Source organism: Protopterus annectens, chromosome 2.part0 (assembly GCF_019279795.1).
Source record: "Protopterus annectens isolate FY-2018-M chromosome 2.part0, PAN1.0, whole genome shotgun sequence".
NCBI lineage: Eukaryota > Metazoa > Chordata > Ceratodontiformes > Protopteridae > Protopterus > Protopterus annectens.
In genome coordinates this window covers 469,875,996-469,895,404 of record NC_056728.1, presented here as the reverse complement: position 1 = coordinate 469,895,404, position 19,409 = coordinate 469,875,996, and positions in this window count along the sequence as shown.

The window sequence follows — 19,409 nt, the reverse complement described above, 5'->3', positions numbered from 1 at the left end:
GCTGGGATAACCTTGAAATGTTGCTAATGAAATACTGAGCCTCTTAATTATATAAGATTATCTGGATGATTTAATATATTTCTAACACTGTGTAACAGTATGTGATATTGAATTTCTTCTTTTCTGTGCATACATTGTATATATGTGAAATCAATAAAAATTCTAAAAAATGTAACTTAAATTTGAAGTTGTCATACACAGTGTCCCCTAAGGAAAGTGTGGGTAATGATCTCATAGATCATGACCATATGCAGACATTTGATCTTTATGCTGAATTGTTCTGATGACATGATGCAGGGGATCCTCTTGACACTGACCTGACCATGCTGCGTGACCTAGACATTAACTGAGATGCTCTACCACATGTAGAAGTCTGGTGAGGCCTGGCTGCCTTCTTCCTGGGTGAAAACATGAGTGACTGCAGAACTTTCTTGAACTGCTCATAATATCTGGCCTAACCATCCATCATTCATGAAGACAGTTCCCTGGCTATGGCCATCTGTGCTTTCTATGTGTGTCCGATAAGTCCTTATGAGTGTGCCACTAGAAAGCTGACACGGATGCTGTGTGTGCAACCATATCACACATGAGAATCATCATGGCATTGTTCCTGGCCTCCACCACTTCCATGTAATGGTGAAAGTTGTCATGTCGACTGTACAATACTCTAATCATCACAGCCTTTCAGTTGCAGTAGTCCTTACCTGAACTGTATATTGAGGCACATCTATTGCTGGGCAGCTAAAGTATTGCATTTCTCTGTAGCAAACTATGAACTATGTCTTTGCCTGGGAGCAGTGCAACAGTGGTAATGATGCCTCTGAAAGAGTAGTGACTTCATAAAGAGGTTCAGACTGTACACAAGAAGCAGGTAAGCTATGCAGTGTTCCCCTTTCTGTAATGTCATTTCCTCACTGTACTGACTGTGTGAGATCATGGCACTCTCTACAGAGTTATCTGCCTGCTGTGGAGTAGCAGGCCCTGCCAGTACACTTTGCAACTGTGTGCCACTGTACTCAGGCTGTGTGATTTGTATGAGAGTTTTGGCATCATTAATGACAGACATTTTGCTGCCAACATCAGTCTGCTGTGCTGAGACAAAGGATGCATTTGTTTTTGGAGGTGACTCTAAGAAGAAATTTGTCAAGATGTGGTTAATGAAACCTGTGCCAGGTGGATTTTTTTATGTAAAGAGTAATTCCCACTTGACATTGGTGACATACCTGATGAAACATGTAAGAGTGATATATATATATATATATATATATATATATATATATATATATATATATATATATGTATATATATATATATATATATATATGTATATATATATATGTATATATACACACACACACACACACACACACACACACACACACACACACACACACACACACACACACACACACACACACACAGGTGTCATGCCAGCTACAGCTGCTATTAATGTAATAAAATTAACTACACACAAATCCTCCACACTACTAAACTGTGGTTGCTGCAGGGGTCTGACAGTACAGGTCCACACCACCTCTGACTATGTCAGCAGCTTCTTCATCTACAGCAAAGTGATCACTCTTATAGAGACAATGTACGCCTCATCCTGCATTAAAGGTTGGAGTATGGAAGGGCTGAAATTGCATTCTACCTAGCTTTTGTCCTGGTATATTCTACTCTGTCATTTGCTGTTTTTCTACCTTGTACCCAAGGTGCCGTTACTCCACCCTACAACATTTATGTCAGTCACTATTTTATTCTGTGCCTTATCTCTCTTTATCTGTTTTGGTTCCCTTTTCCAAGCATATGTTTTCCAAATGTCCTCAGAGCATCCATGAGGTTGTGATTCTCCAAATCATGGGAGAAGTCCCTGTTGTGTCTTGCACCTTGTTGCTGCAGCATGTTGTAGCCTGAAATCACATACTGGGCAAAATTAAACCTGCCTCCATTGTATAATACTTTAATTAATTAGGGATCATTCGTGCTATACCATTATATAAAGAAAAAAAAATGAAATAATAAAAGTGTAATAAGCATATCAAAGCATTATTTCTGAGTGGTAGGTATGAGTTTTCTTGGAAGTGCTACCTGTGTTATGCATTCCTCTGCTACAATAGTAGCATATAGGTGATATGTGTTTGCTCTCCCATGCTGAGGTCATTGAATTGCATCAGAGGGCACATGTGGAACAGGGTACATTAAAACATTTCTTGTGTATATCGGTACTTAATTTAACAATGGTGCTCTGTAGTATGGTCCTGGGGATTACCTATTAGCAGAGTCCATTGTCTGCAGTAATTTCCCCTGCACAGTCACTAAAGATGCATCATGTCATGCAGCTGTAAAATAAAGCACTGCCCTTGATTTTAATGCCAAAATTGTTGTGTGACCTCCCTGTTACTGTGGTAGGGAACAGTTACAGTATATGTATTTGTGAAAGTAGCAGACTCCAAATCCGACTTCAGGCCAGTGACAAGTGGAGTACCACAGGGTTCAGTCTTGGGTCCTCTCCTGTTTGGTATCTACTTATCTGAACTATAGGCTAACACAGAAGGTCTTTGGCTAATGAAGTTTGCAGATGACTGCAAACTAGAAGCCATAACTGAAACACCTAATGATGTGGACATCCTACAAAAGGGCCTCACTGAGACAGATGCCTGGTGTCAAAGCCATGGCCTCAAGCTCAATGCCAAAAAGTGCATTGTCATCCCCTTTGGTAAAATCTCTGTACCCATGAGCTACCACATAGGTGGTAGTCTATTTAACACCGAAAGTGTGATGAGACCTTTGGACACAGGTGGACAGTAGTCTCTCCTTTGATAATCACATCACCACAGTAGTCAGGAAATCCTTCTACGTGGTACACCTGATCACAAAAGGTTTCTCATCCATAAAGAAAGAGGTCAATGTTCCCCTCTACTCATCACTCATTAGACCCATTATAGAGTACAATGCCCCTTTTGGTATGTACCTCATAAGACATCTACAACAACTGGAAAGGCCACAGAAATACCTCACAAAGAGGATTACTGGCCTCAAACAGATGTCCTATGCAGACCATCTAAAAAAACTCCAGCTTTACTCCGTCATATATCACCTACTCAGAGGTGATCTCTGCATAACATACAAAGCTATGTCAAACCCAGAGCTGTTGGACATGCTCCACTTAAAGAAATCTCAATCCCTCCGAGCTACATGCTCTAGGGACCTAAACCTTGTCACCACAATAAACAGAATATGCTGGAGGGATAGATTCCTGTCACTGAGACTTCCCATACTCTGGAACAAACTACCTATCTATATCAAACAAAGCTCCTCAATAGCACTCTTCAAAAAAAATCTTGATGATTGGATGGGAAATAGGAAATTCACCCTGGGGATCACCTCTGTGGCTCTGCTCGACAGGGGCACAGGAAAATAATTTTCATGGATGGAGAAAGCCATGGTGCCTTTTTGGCTAGGTTTGTATAGGCCCTAGGGCCGATAGCCTAGTACCTACCTATGAACCTATATGTGAACACCACTGAAAACCTCAAAAAAACAGACTGGAAGATGCAGGAAAAGCAGAGTGAAATCCACATGATGTTAGCATAATAAAACTTTTAATCCACGCATTTGTAACCAAACTTCTTCAGAACAAAATGTACATACTCAACATCACTTTTAAAAATGGTTTTGAAATACTTGTCTGCCAATTAACTAATTTTTCCACTTAAACAATTATACAATTAAACAATAAAATTTCTGAACTCAGGAAGTTATTTCCTTATATAGACTCTATGGTCTTCAAAAAACATTTAATGTTGACAGTATCATTTATACTAGGTTTTTTGTATGAATTGAGTCTAATCTGCCATAAAGCCTCCTTTTGTTCAAGATTTGTTTTGAAATTGCCACCCCTGAAGTCGTGACTTCCTTGTTCCAGCACATAGAACAAACATTTGTTATATGTAGGACAGATGGTAGTATACTTATAAAAAGCATTTGTCTTGTCTTGTTTTCTAATGTTATAGTAATGTTCTTTTATTCTAGTGCATAGCACTCTTGTAGTCATACCAGTGTAGAATGCACTGCAATGTGCACACATACCAATGTACACAACTCCTTTACTCTTACAGTTAAAATGTCCTGGAACTCTCAAAGTGTAAAGTAGATGTTCAAAGTTAACAAAGGGACCTTCAGAAATATATCTGCATATGTTACAATTCCCACACTTGTATATGCCCCATTTTTTCTGCGTACTGTTGGAACAATATCCCAATTTGTTTCTCTCTCTTTCAAAAATATTTGTCAAATTGCTTTGATTTTTATATACAAACCTCGGCTGGTTCCCTGTAATAGATTGTAAATCTTTATTTCCCTCTAGAATTTTCGAATTGTCAGAAATAATATTTCTGATAATACCACTGTATACTGTCATGTCCAAACAGAAATAATTACCAGCATCTGATGTATATATGTCTTGATTCTGTTTTGTGTTAGTGTTAGAAAATCCATCCTCAAGGATAGCTGGAAAGTGACTGCCCTTGTTCTGTATAACATATTCAGCCTGCTTTTTTAACAGGATCTTACTATACCCTCCTTCAACAAACAAGGTAATAATAAATTCTGTTTCCTTCAAAAAGTCACCCATTTCACTTGTCATTCGACTAGCTCTTATGAACTGTCCTTTTGGAATGTTATTCTTCATATAGCAAGGGTGCATGCTGGTGTAATGCAAGTAACTGTTTCAAGTATGAATTCATTTTTTGAACAATAGGATTTATCTTAGAATCCACCAGTAAAGAAATACTTTCTGTGATATAATTTGGGGCATATACAATGGGTCTTAATGGGGGACAAGCTTTACTTTTATGTGTTTTCTGAATTCCAAAGAAGGAACCTAGTTTAGGATTATCTATATGACAAAAGTCATAAAGGTCCTTCTCTAAATTACTGTTCATTAAACTCTTAAACAAAAAAAGAGTAAACACATCTGTAGCTCTTAGCTACTTCCACAATGTCTTTTAATCCGTATTCTAAATTGATACCTAACAAAAGGTCTTTTTGGAGCCATACGGTTGCCGTACTTGCAGGGGCTGCTTTATCTACAGATTATCTTCCTTTCTTTCCCTTGCTGTTGGCCTGTGGCATGCTGTGCATCTGTTTTGTCTCATTTTATTTTTAAACTATGCTTTTGAGCTAGTTTTTGCAATAAATATCTTATGCTACAGTCTGCTGGCTCCCTCTGTTTTGTATTGAGTTTGTACTGAGTTTCCAAAATCTCAAAGGTTTTAAATGGACATTGTGGTGCAGTGCGAAATGGAAAATTTACTCTTTTGTCCACTGTAGTGCAATCTCAGAGACGGTATATTTAATTTTCAGGAGGTGTGGGGGGCATGGGGAGTTTGCTCCTCTGCAAAAACATACAAAAAGTTAGATTTTTGTGTTTTTTTCCGGTGTTCAGCTTTTCAGAAACCCGATCATATGTTCCTGACCATATGAATTTCAAATTTTTGAAAACTTTATAATCTAATACTGATCTCTCTCTCTCTCTCTCTCTCTATATATATATATATATATATATATATATATATATATATATATATATATACACACACACACACACACACACACACACACACACACACACACACACACACACACACACACACACACACACATATGTATGCACACATATATATGATTTTATAAAGAATAATCACCAGTGAATTCATAGCACCAAACATCAAATTAACTCATTTGTAATTACCACTAATTGCTACAAAAATTATCACAAAAATGTAATTGCAAATGCCCCGTACACTGCTGAAAAGCAAATATACTAACTCCACAAACTCAAAGAAAGGGCAAAACCCTTTGAATTATGTAATGGTTGATATAATGATCTTTGACCTTTATATAATTTGACAAACTGAACTCTCAATGAAAAACATCAGCAGTTCATTATGAGATAAAATGCATGCAGAGATAACTCCTGTAACACTTATATATGTAAAATATATATATATAGGGAGAGATGTAGCTGTGTGAGGGTGTGAATGTTTGCATCTTTCAGTCATGTGAACTATAGAACTCAGTTTTCATGCAAATGGCAAAACAGTATCAATACAATGTAGAAAAGAAGTATTGCTGCCACCCCAAAATCCTACTGGAAGTACTTTCTTAAGAAAAGTTAATTTGTTGCATTTATTTTATTATACGTTGCAGTTCAGTTAGACAGTTTCCTTGCAATGATGGCAATAATTGTGTTGTATTAATAGGTTCATAAACTTCAACTTGTTTTTTTTTTTAATGTATTAGGAGTATGTTGAATTAATTTGTAAACTGCCGTTGGTAATGTTTTTGGCAATATCGAGAACTTTCCTCCAATTCAGGAAAGGCTGCATCCGACGGCATGTCACACCTAGCTTAGGAAGGTGGGTTATCATAACGAAATTCGATGAACTGTATAATATTGAATATATTTGTATTCATGCAAATTACAATGTTGCAATGCTTTGCAAAGCATTGCAAAGCATTGTAATGTTTCAATGCTTTGCAATGCTTTAGGCTATTTTAAATAACATACAGAATTAACAATGAAAGTAGTAGCATTTAACATCAATTACAAAGATACATATACAGAGTTGAATATTAATATCAGTAATTCCTAACAGTTTACTAGATAGATTCAGTGGTGCAACAGGTAGCAGACACACCCTGGGTGCAGAGGGCTGTTATTTCTGTTCTCGCAGTAGGTAGATGGATTGCTGACACTGCAGTGCAGCATGCAATGGATGCTGTACTCCTGAGTGTGTCACCCTTTGGTGTGGACATTAAACTGGGTCCCATCTGCCTGATTTGATGGTAGTTCAGGTGGATATAAAAGATCCCATTGCACCTACTGAAAGAAGTAGGGGTTCATTATTTAAAAAAATATTATGTATTATACTATTTAAAAATTTACAAATTTACATATCTACACATATACAGTATAAAAATTGACGTTCCTTTCCATTATTGATATACAGTCACAGATATCTTATTTTTCATTATGTTAAACTTCTATCTTCATTATCTTATTTGACCTCCCACTCCTTTTTCCAAAACCACCATCTAAGATTTCTTAGTCTCCATTTTTACCATTAAACATGATTTCATTTAACCTTTCATTCCAAATGGTCTGCACAACATAAACAAATCTTTTATTTATTTTGCTAATATATTCCTTATTGTCATGTTATAGTATCCCTACATAATCATATCCATATTTATTTCCTTTACCTCCTTTATATTTTCAAAGAAATTTTCTTTACACATTTTTCTCACAATTTTGCAACCCTTATACATTGATAGAAAACATGTTCTGTAGTTTCTTCTTTACCACAATATATACAAACTCTTTCACTGATTTTTTTAATATGGTTTAGTTCCCTTTACTGGTAATTTTATTAATCACAAATCTCCACAAAAAGCCTTGACATTCCATTTGCTTGTTACACCATGCTTTTTGAATTTTTATAGATTTAATGTTTTCATTTGTGAGCTCAGCCAAAGGATTAGCATAATAATACTATATCATAATATTTTATACCATACTTTCCTCTCATTTTCTATTGCATCAAATTATTATTTTCCATAAACATTCCTGACAACATCTCATTAGTTCATTTAAAATACTTTTCCTTGTATGAAAACTTCTAACATTTTGCAATGCTGATTTTATTTGACTTTAGAAAATTTACCACTAACTTTTCATTTTTATTATTTATCCAACTTTATACAAATTCAAAGAAGCAGCATAAACAATTGGGTTTATTAATCCTAAACCTCTATCTTGCTTGTCCATGTATAAAACAATTCTCTTCTCTGGATTCAATCTTGAACCCCATATAAAAGAAAAAAAAATACTTGTAGAATTTCTTTACAATAGATTATTGGCAAAATATAGACACTATCTAAATATGCAGTCTTTCCTGTATAACTGAATTAATCAAGTAAACCTTATATTAAATAATAATTTGTATATTTTCCAAAATCATCAAAGCTCCTTTATTTTATGTATTATCTCATTCCATTGTTCATCAGTTACATTTTTACTACCAAATCTTATTCCTAACCCAGAGATTTCTTTCAATGAGAAAGATACTCCTTCTACCTTTACTATATCACCCAGTTCTTTACTTTTTTCTTTATTTAAAGTCATGCTATTATGCTTAAACATTGATTAATATAACATAAAACTTCATTCATCCAGACTTTGTTTCTCATACTCCATACAATATGACTTGCATAAGAATACATGACTGGAATTTTTATTCCCTTATTTACTAATGCACGCACCACCTGTCATGTGCATATTTATATCTCTGGCTAATACATTCATAACTAATGCAAATAATATACTTCTCACAGGACATCCCTGATGTGTATCATTCTTTATGTCTAGTTGCGCTTATGCTTAACCGACCATTCACTAAAATTCTTATTTTATTTTTATTATATGTAGAACAACATGTATTCTTAATTTTCATAATAATGTTCTCCTCTTCCATAATTGTCCACAAAAGTTCTAGTAGTACTATATCAAAAGCTTTATTTAAATCTCCTAGCATGATCTTGGTCTCATCAATCGTATTTATAATATCTTTTGCAATTTCCATTACTATGAATAATAATTTATGATATCCTTTACCCTTTAAATTGTACATGTGGTCTGCCACAATACTTTTTATTTTACTTTCCACTATCTTCAGAGTAATTTTTATAAAAATCTTATAATCTGCATTGCTCAATATTATCTTCCTTTTTCCACACAAATGTAAGCATACCACTACATAACTCTTTATACATAAAACTTTCATTTAACTACACATTCATAACTTTTAAGAAGTAGTTTTTCTGTCACTCTGTAAAATTTCTATAAAATTGGTATCCTATTACATCTGATCCTGAAACTTAACTTGTCTAAGTACATTATGTAATTTATATAAGGAAATTTCATTTTCCAGTTCCTTATTTTCTTGTTATGTCAGTTCTTTTTTTATACTATCTTTAAAATTTTGTTTATATAATTTATTATGATTATCATAATTTGTTTGTAAGATCTTCTTACCTCTCCTCTATCATTTTTTCATTTCTCTCATTATATAAATATGCTCTTTAAATATGCTACTCAAGTAGGCTGATCACTCTTCTTTTTTCCATGGAAATAATGTCTTTGCTTAAATAATATTTAATTTTCACTTGATTTCTTTCATAAATTCTCCATTCTGTCATACCACATTTTCTATTGCTCCTTTTCAAATACTTTCAAACATCCATTCACATTGTTTTATAATTTTTTTTCTGATTTTCTTGTGCCTGACTGTCATTCTAAAAAAAACATGTTTTATATTTTTCTACAATCTAGTGGAGATATGATCATTCTACAAATTCATAGCATACTTATTTTTTTTTCCATTTTCATCTCACAGTTTCTCATTTAATGCAGACAGGATTACAATTGGTCTGGTTTGTTAAAACTGTTAAAAAAACAAACTAGTATCCTCCCTCTGTGATTTGTTACCCCTCATCTCCTTTATGGCGTATGCTATCCCATCAGCATATTCTTTTTCATCTCTAGGCAAGTTTCTTCTGTTTTTTTTCTACATTTACTATATTCCATTTGTTCTAATATTTAACAAATATTATTACATGGTAGTCAAAAAGTAAATAATTAATTATACAATCATTCAAGGACTTAGCTTCATCCATTAAAACATTAATGTGAGAGAAAGTGAACTTAATTATAAATTCTAAAAGTTCCAACCCATGTGTATCAAACATGGCCACAAGTTGGAAATACAGCTAAAACAACAAAAATGCTCTGGTAGCTAAATGTACTGCTGTAAAACAATAGGCAAAAAACATAAGAAAAAATAGCAGTGGAAACATCTCAAAGTCTTTTAAAAAATCAAATAAAACACAATGTTTCAAGTCTCACAGAGCTCTTCCTCAGTAGTGTAAAAAGGAGCAACCACTACAATCCCATCAATACATACAATTTAAAATACACAATTTAAAATACCCACCAGCAAATGAAAATTGAAGAGTCAATCACATGTCTAAGAGTATTAATTGGACAGTTCAGTCATTCAAAGAAATACAAACTCTAAATACTATTTATAAATATATAATATGTGTTACTTATAAAAAAATAACATATAAAAGTATATTTGTAAAAAATATACTTATAAATATATATGTATAAAAAGATATATAAATATACACACAGTATGTGTAACATATAAATATGAAAATTGAAGAGTCAATCACGTCTAAGAGTATTAATTGGACAGTTCAGGCATTCAAAGAAATACAAACTCTAAATACTATTTATAAATATATAATATGTGTTGCTTATAAAAATATAACATATAAAAGTATATTTGTAAAAAATATACTTATAAATATATATGTATAAAAAGATATATAAATATACACACAGTATGTGTAACATATAAATATTATTTAACAAATGTCTGTCTCTCTTTGAATAGTGGTTTAATGCTATTTTTACTATTCAGTCCTGGTGGGTAGTCTGCTCTAAAATAATTTATCCATTTGTATTCTTCAATCTCAGTTCTATTATTCGTGCCACCTCCCCTAATGCCAACAGAAACTTTAGCTAAAATTCTAAATTTAAATGCATGTTCCATACCAGGCGCATCAATATGCTTAAATAATGCATTTGTTTCAATGTGCCTACATATATCTGACAAATGTGAAGCAATTCTATCTTTCAACTTCTGATTAGGTTAACATATATGAAATGACATACAGTTTTCACAATTTGTCAGATAAACCACATTTCAGTAAAACAAGTCACATATACATTAAAAATGATTTTTTTTCTTTGAAATAGGATGACCAAATTCATTAGATGGATTAATAAGTTTGCAAAAGACAAAATTATAACATGGCATTGTCTGATTTCTATTAGTAACATAAGTGGCTTAGTACTATTACAGAGGGCAAAATCCTTACAACATAACTGTTGTTTCAAATTTCTTTCTTAAACACAAAACAGGGTCTATCACATACAAATGTTTTAACTTCATTATCCGATGTTAGAATATCTAAATTTCTTTCAATAATCTTTTGAACTTGTGTAGCATGTGTATTGTACATAGTAATGTACCTAACAGACCAATCAGGGTTATCAGTGGTAGGTTCATTCTCTAATGTATTACCTAATATGTATGGTTTACCTACTTTTTCTCTTTCAAAATTTATAAATAATATACCATCATTAATATTTTTTGTATTATATTTTCTTGAAGTAAAATCATGAACCATAGCATCAACCTCTCTATTACACCCTTCAGTAGTCATGTTTAATTTTCTAGCCCTAAGTAGCTGACTTCTTACTACCCCTCTAGAAATATGCCTTGGATGCATACTGTTGGCATGTATATAGTGTATGGCCTGTACATTCTTCTTATAAATAGAAGTATCAAAATTATAATAATTATATGTAATGTTAACATCACAAACAATTAATATTGCATTCAGAATATTTTAATTCAAAAGATAAATCATTTGTCATCTGTAAATATTCAACCAAACTATGCAAAAACTGTTCATCTCCCTTCCAAAGAAGGAAGTTGTCATCTACAAATATTTTACAAAAGGCAAGTCCTATTTAATATGAATTATTCTCATTGCTGAAAATAGAAAACTTCCCATTTAGCTAATAGGCTCATAAACTAGTATTACTCTAACTGCCCTTGCTGATCATTTTAAGCCTAGCCAATTATCCTAAGTGAGAATCAAACTCTGCACCTTGTGTCTGCAAGGTAAACAAATTAACCCTTATGCCAACCTCCCACCTACCAGGTTAGCATACCTCAACCAATACACAAAACTAGGCTGATAAAGACACAAAAGCAGCCCAGAAAGTCCATAGAAAATATTTATTATACCAAATCAAGTAATCTAAAGCGCTTTTCGTACACACAGCGTACGAACTTCTTCAGAGACCCAGGTCTCTGAAGAAGTTCATACACTGTGCGTACGAAAAGCGCTTTAGATTACTTGATTTGGTATAATAAATATTTTCTATGGACTTTCTTGGCTGCTTTTGTGTCTTTATCAGGTTAGCATACCTATTAGCTACAATAGTGCCCATGGCAACACCTAAACATTGATGGTAAAATTGTTCCTTAAACAGAAAAACATTATTGCAAAGAACTGTATCTTACATAGAACAAATCAATTCTGTTTTACTATTGTAAAAATCATTGTACTGAAATAAAAACTTTCTAACATATTGTATACCTATTTCATTTGAAATAATGGTAAATAATGATTTAATGCCTAAGGTAACAAGCCACAGCCTACCTAGCTTATTATAATTATTCCATATATGCAACGCAGATAAGAAATCATTTGTGTCTTTTATATAGCTTTTACTATATTTCAACAATTTACATAACTCATACTCCAAATATTTAGCTAGAGCAGTAGTAACCCATCTACTTCCAGACACAATGGGTCTCACTGGTGGTATCTGTTGGTTCTTATGAATCTTAGTGAGCCCATATATAATGGGAATCACAGGATTCTCTATATACAGAAATTTGTAAAGCTCAGGAGTAACAGAACTCACCATTAACAAATTATATAAAAATGTTTTGACAGCACAAATAGTTTTGTTTACTTCTGTTTTGTTAATCTTCTTAAATGTGCATTCAACAGAAAGTAGTGTAAGCATCCAGGTAACATAATCATCAGTATTCACAATAACTGTTTTGCTGCCCTTATCTGCTTGCTTTACAATTATGTCATCTCTTTGCATCAACAGTTTTAAAGCTTCACATTCTTCTAAGTCTAAATTAAAAAAAAAAACGTCTTATTGTTTTGTGCAAAAAACAGCTTATACAGTTCATTCTCACACATATTATAAAAAAAATTAATTGAATGACTTGAATGCCTGGTTAAATGATTAGCTCCAATTTTTTCACTAAGGTCAACTTAAGCAGTACTATACACCCAGTGTAAAAATCACAATATTCCCATTGGAAAATAAACTTTAAAAACTGGATATTTTACAGCTGGACAATGTTTACTTAAATGAATGCATCTGATGCAAACAAATACCTAGGGGACTTAAAATCTATATATTTCTCTCTGGTATAGCCAAGCGGTCTGATGAGTATTTCCAACTTATACAAAAACATAAAAAACAGCAGTGCAAATGTCTCAATATCCTTTAATAAAACTGAATAAAAGACAAAGCTTTCAAGTCTCACAGGACACTTCCTCAGTGTAAAAAAGGAGCAACTGCTACACTCTCACTAATCTATACAAATTAAAATACCCGCCAACAAATGAAAATTGAAGAATCAGTCACATGTCTAAGAGTACTAATTGCCAGTTCAGGCATCTAAAGAAATGCAAACACTAAATACTGTTTATAAATATATAATGTGTTACTTATAAAAATATAACCTATAAATGTGTATTTGTAAAAAAAAATATATATATATATATATATATATATATATATATATATATATATATACATAAAACATATAAATATTACTTAGCATATGTCTGTCACTCTTCTAATAGTGGTTTAATGCTATTTCTACTATTCAGCCCTGGTAGGTAATCTTCTCTAAAATAATTTACCATTTGTATTCTTCAATCTCTGTTCTATTTTTCAAGTGACCTCCCCTAATACCAGCAGAAACTTTTGCTAAAACTCTAAATTTAAATGTATGTTCCATACCACAAGTATCAATATGCTTAAATAATGCATTTGTTTCAGTGCACCTATATATATCTGAAAAATATGAAGCAATCCTTTCTTTCAACTTCTGATTAGTTTTACCTATATAAAATGACATACATTTTTTACAATTTGTCACATATACCACATTCTCAGTAAAACAAGTTGCATATACATTAAAAATGAATTTGTGCTTTGAAATAGGATGAGTAAAGTCAATAGATGGGTTAATAAGTTTACAAAAGATAGAATTATAACATGGCATTGTCTGATTTCTATTAGTAACAGAAGTGACCTTAGTAGTATTACAGAGAGCAAAATCCTTATAATATAATGGTTGTTTCAAATTTCTTTCTTTCTTAAACACAAAATGGGGTTTATCACCTACAAATGTTTTAACTTTATTATTAGATGTTACAATATCCCAATTTCTTTCAATAATCTTTTGAACTTGTGTAGTATGTGCATCATACTTAGTAATATATCTAACAAACCAATCAGGGTTATCAGTGGTAGGTCCATGCTCTAATGTATTAGCTAATAAGTATGGTTTACCTGCTTTCTCTTACAGAATTTATAAATAATATACCATCATTACTAATGTTAGTATTATATTTTCTTAAAATAAAATTATGAACCATAACATCTATCTCTCTATTAAACCTTTCAGTAGTCATGTTTTATCTGCTAGCCCTAAATAGCTGACTTCTTACTACCCCAAAATAAATATGCCTTGGATGCATACTGTTGGCATGTACATAGCTTATGGCTTGTACATTCTACTTATAATAGAGGAATCAGATTTATACTTATTATATATAATGTTAACATCCAAAAAATTAATATTGCATTCAGAATATTTTAATTCAAAAGATTAAAAATAATTATTTGTCTGTAAATATTCAACAAAACTATGTAAAGACCTTTCATCTCTTTTCCAAAGAAGGAAGATGTCATCTACAAATCTTTTATAAATGGCAGGTTCTATGTAGCATGAATTGTTCTCATTACTGAAAATATAGACTTCTTCCCATTTAGGCAATACTAGGTTAGTGTAGCTATTAGCTCAGGTGTGCCCATGGCTGAGCATTGATGTTAAAATTGGTCCTTAAACAGAAAAACATTACTGCAAAGAATTGTATCTAACATAGAGCAAATCAATTCTATTTTACTATAAGCCAAACGTTAAAAGGGGAAGCCAAACTCCATATAAAACCAAATAACCAAGCAGAAGGAGTTTTTGGAAAAACCAGTGTCACCAACCATGGAAAAAGTGCTTAATATGAATGCTAACAATACACAATGCATTTTCGTCCACCAAGTCTTCATCAGATAACCCCATATCATGATCTAAAATCCTTTAATACCCCATCACATTAAAAATGAACCAATAAACACTTGGCATCAATTAACAAAACAATAATATACAAAAATTGTATCCGACAAATGGATAAAGAAAAAACGGAGTACTATAATACCATGCCATATGTTAAAATTGTATTATCAACAATGAATAAATATTAAAACCTTCATAAAAACAATAATTAATACAAAAGTCAACAAACCAATAAATATGTATAAAATATATAAATGTATATGTAAAACCTCATTTAATATAAACCTATGCAATGCTGTCCTCTAATCTCTAAAAAACAAATACTAAACACTATTTACAATTTTGCTGCTCTTAACTTTAATAATAGTGCCAAGGAAATACTGTCATTTAAACCAGGATATCTTCCTGCGTCCAGAAATACCTGCCAGTACAACTCCCGATATTTCAGCCGGGTTTCCCACAAACCCCCCCTAACATCTTTGGGAACAACTTCCAGTACAAAAAATAAATAGTTTGCTTGGGCACAATTTTGTAGATGTTTATATAGAGCATTTTTGTCATTACTTTTACTTATATCATAAAAATGTTCATAGATCCGCCTTTTTAGGAGTCTTTCTTTTTTCCCTATATAAAAAGCACTACAAGCCTCACAACATACTAAATAAACTAAACCACTCGAGTTGCAATTGCTGTAACAGGTACTACTGACATATTGATTCCTAGCTTTAATAAACATCTGGTCAGTGTTCACTACATGTTTACACTGCACACAAGCCCCACATTTATAGGTACCAGGCCTTTTACCCCTGCGAGCAGTATTCCCTTTTTGCAATAGTTCTTTTAAATTAACACCTTTTTTAAAGGTGATATTTAAAGGTTTTTGTTCAACTCCCTAAACTCCCTTTAAATCAGTGAGGGGGGTGAAGCTGTCCCATTCTTTTTTGATCACATCAATCACCCGGTGTGAATCACTATTAAATTCTAAAGTGAATACCCTATGGAACTTATTATCTTTGCTCTTATCATTATTAGGTGTAATATCAATACCTTTACCCAAAAGGGGCATGAATCTTGTCATCCACTGACTTTTAATATATAAAATGGTGTCATTCAATAGCTTATCCAGGTAGCCCCTTTCCATAAAAAGGTCAGCCAGGAAAAGACATTCCTCTTCAAAGTCCTCTTCTCATGTGAGCCTACTAGCTGTAATCAATTGCCCCTTGAAAATACTCTTCCTCTGTTAATATGGATGGGCGCTCTCAAAGTGAAGATATGAGTTGGAAAAAGTCTCCGTTCGGAAAACTTTTGACTTAATTCCACCGGTTGTTTTAATAATACTCACATCCAAAAAATGAACCCTATCATGAAGGCTCTAAGACCATGCCAGTAGCAAAGTTTTTGGATGTAAAATTGAAAAAAACATTGGGGAATGGAAAAAACAATTCTGAAGGATTCTTGGGAATTCCTTCAGGGTGTTGATACAAATAAGAATTATGATAATATTATATTTGTAACAGTTGACATTAAAGATTTATTCACAGTTATTCCCCAAGAAGAGGGATTAGTCTGGCTTGAAGCAGCTCTGGTGGACAGAGTTAGAATTTCCAGTGATGAGTTACAGGTTATTCTTAACCTTATGGACATGGTTTTGAAAAATAATTTTATTTATTATGGTGGTGAATATTTCCACCAGGTCAGGGGTGTAGCGATGGGTGCCAATTGTGCACCCACATATGCTAGTATTATAGTAGCCTGGTGGGAAAAACAATATATTTTTAATTCTAGATTCAGTGACTGTTGGATTTTATATAGACACTTCTTGGATGACATTTGTATTTTTTGGAACAATTCAGAGGAGAAACTAGATGAGTTTTTGGAATATTTAAACACAACCACATCCTTTTTAAAATTTACTAGCAAAATTTCTTATGATAAGTTTGATTTTTTGGATGTGAGTATTATTAAAACAACCGGTGGAATTAAGTCAAATGTTTTCCGAAAGGAGACTTTTTCCAACTCATATCTTCACTTTGAGAGCGCCCAGCCATATTCACAGAGGAAGAGTATTTTCAAGGGGCAATAGATTAGAGCTAGTAGGCTCACGTCTTTAGATGAGGACTTTGAAGAGGAATGTCTTTTTCTGGCTGACCTTTTTATGGAAAGGGGCTACCCCGATAAGCTATTGAATGACACCATTTTATATATTAAAAGTCACCAGACGACAAGATTCATGCCTCTTTTGGGTAAAGGTATTGATATTGCACCTAATAATGATAAGAGCAAGATGATAAGTTCCATAGGGTAGTCACCTTAGAATTTAATAGTGATTCACACCGGGTGATTGTGTGATCAAAAAAGAATGGGACAGATTCACCTCCCTCACTGATTTAAAGGGAGTTGAACAAAAACCTTTAAACATTGCTTTCAAAAAAGGTGTCAATTTAAAAGAACTATTGCAAAAAGGGAATACTACTCACAAGGGTAAAAGGCCTGGTACCTATAAATGCGAGGCTTGCACGCAGTGTAAACATGTAGTGAACACTGACCAGGTGTTTATTAAAGCTAGGAATCAATATGTCAGTAGTACCTGTTACAGCAATTGCAACTCGAGTGGTTTAGTTTATTTAGTATGCTGTGAGGCTTGTAGTGCTTTTTATATAGGGAAAACAGAAAGACGCCTAAAAAGGCGGATTTATGAACATTTTTATGATATAAGTAAAAGTAATGACAAAAATGCTCTATATAAACATCTACAAAACTGTGCCCAAGCAAACTATTTATTTTTTGTACTGAAAGTTGTTCCCAAAGATTTTAGGGGGGGTTTGTGGGAAACCCGCCTGGAATATTGGGAGTTGTACTGGCAGGTATTTCTGGATGCAGAACGATATCCTGGTTTAAATGAGAGTATTTCCTTGACACCATTATTAAAGCTAAGAGCAGCAAAATTGTAAATAGTGTTTAGTATTTGGTTTTTCAGCCATTAGAGGGCAGCATTGCATAGGTTTATATTAAATGAAGTTTTACCTAAACATACATTTATATATTTTTATACATGTTTATTGGTTTGTTGACTTTTTGTATTAATTATTGTTATTATAAAGGTTTTAATATTTATTCATTGTTCATAATACAATTTTAACATATGCCATGGTATATAGTACTCAGTTTTTTCTTTATCCATTTGTCAGATACACTTTTTGTATATTATTGTTTTGTTAATTGATGCCGAGTGTTTATTGATTCATTTTAATGTGATGGGGTATTAAAGGATTTTAAATTATGATATGAGGTTATCTGATGAAGTCTTGGTGGAAGAAAATGCATTGTGTATTGTTAGCGTTTGTATTAAACACTTTTTCCATGGTTGGTGACTCTGGCTTTTCCAAAAACTCCTTCTGCTTGGCTATTTTACTATAAGAAAAGTCACTGTGCTGAAATAAAAACCCTCTAACATATTGTATACCTATTTAATTTGGAATAATGGTAAATAATGATTTAACGTCTAAGGTAACAAGACACAGCCTACCTAGCTCATTATAATTAATCCATATATGCAACGCAGATAAGAAATAATTTGTGTCTTTTATATAGCTTTTATTGTATTTCAACAATTTACAAGACTCATACTTCAAATATTTAGATAGAACAGTAGTAACCCATCTACTTCCAGACACAATGCGTCTCATTGGTGGTATCTGTGGATTCTTATGAATCTTAGGAAGCCCATATATAATGGGAATCACAGGATTCTCTTTATACAGAAAACTATAAAGTTCAAGAGTAATAGAACTCTCCATTAACAAATCATTTTCTCCTAAAGGGGTCATGTTCATTTAGTAGTTTGGAGAAGGTTTTTTTTTAAATTATAGAGTGGCTTCATCCGATGGAATAACTTTTAGTATATTTAAGTTGGATTGCAGTAGTGTATTGATGAAATTGTACACCTTAAAGTTGTATATGCTGTAAAGGTGTTGTTTTGCTGAGTGGCTTGAAAGCCTTTTAGCAAAACAGGATGAATGATCTCTTAGGTTGCCTGGTAAAGTGCCAGTGATATTGCTACATTTTCTTAAGAGTATCCAATCCAGAATAGATGCCTTTGTGAAGTATTTGTTGTAGCTAGTTGGAGGATCAAGCAGTTGAGAGAATCCAGGAGGTCAATGATGGTAGTGGGGTGTCAGATATAATTTGGTTCAAATCTATATTTAAATCTATAAGGATGAGAGTTTCATGTGTTATAGTGGAACATGCATATAAAGTTATTATTACCTGTTACTATGATACATCAAGTCTTATAAAGGTTGATTTTCAGTAGAG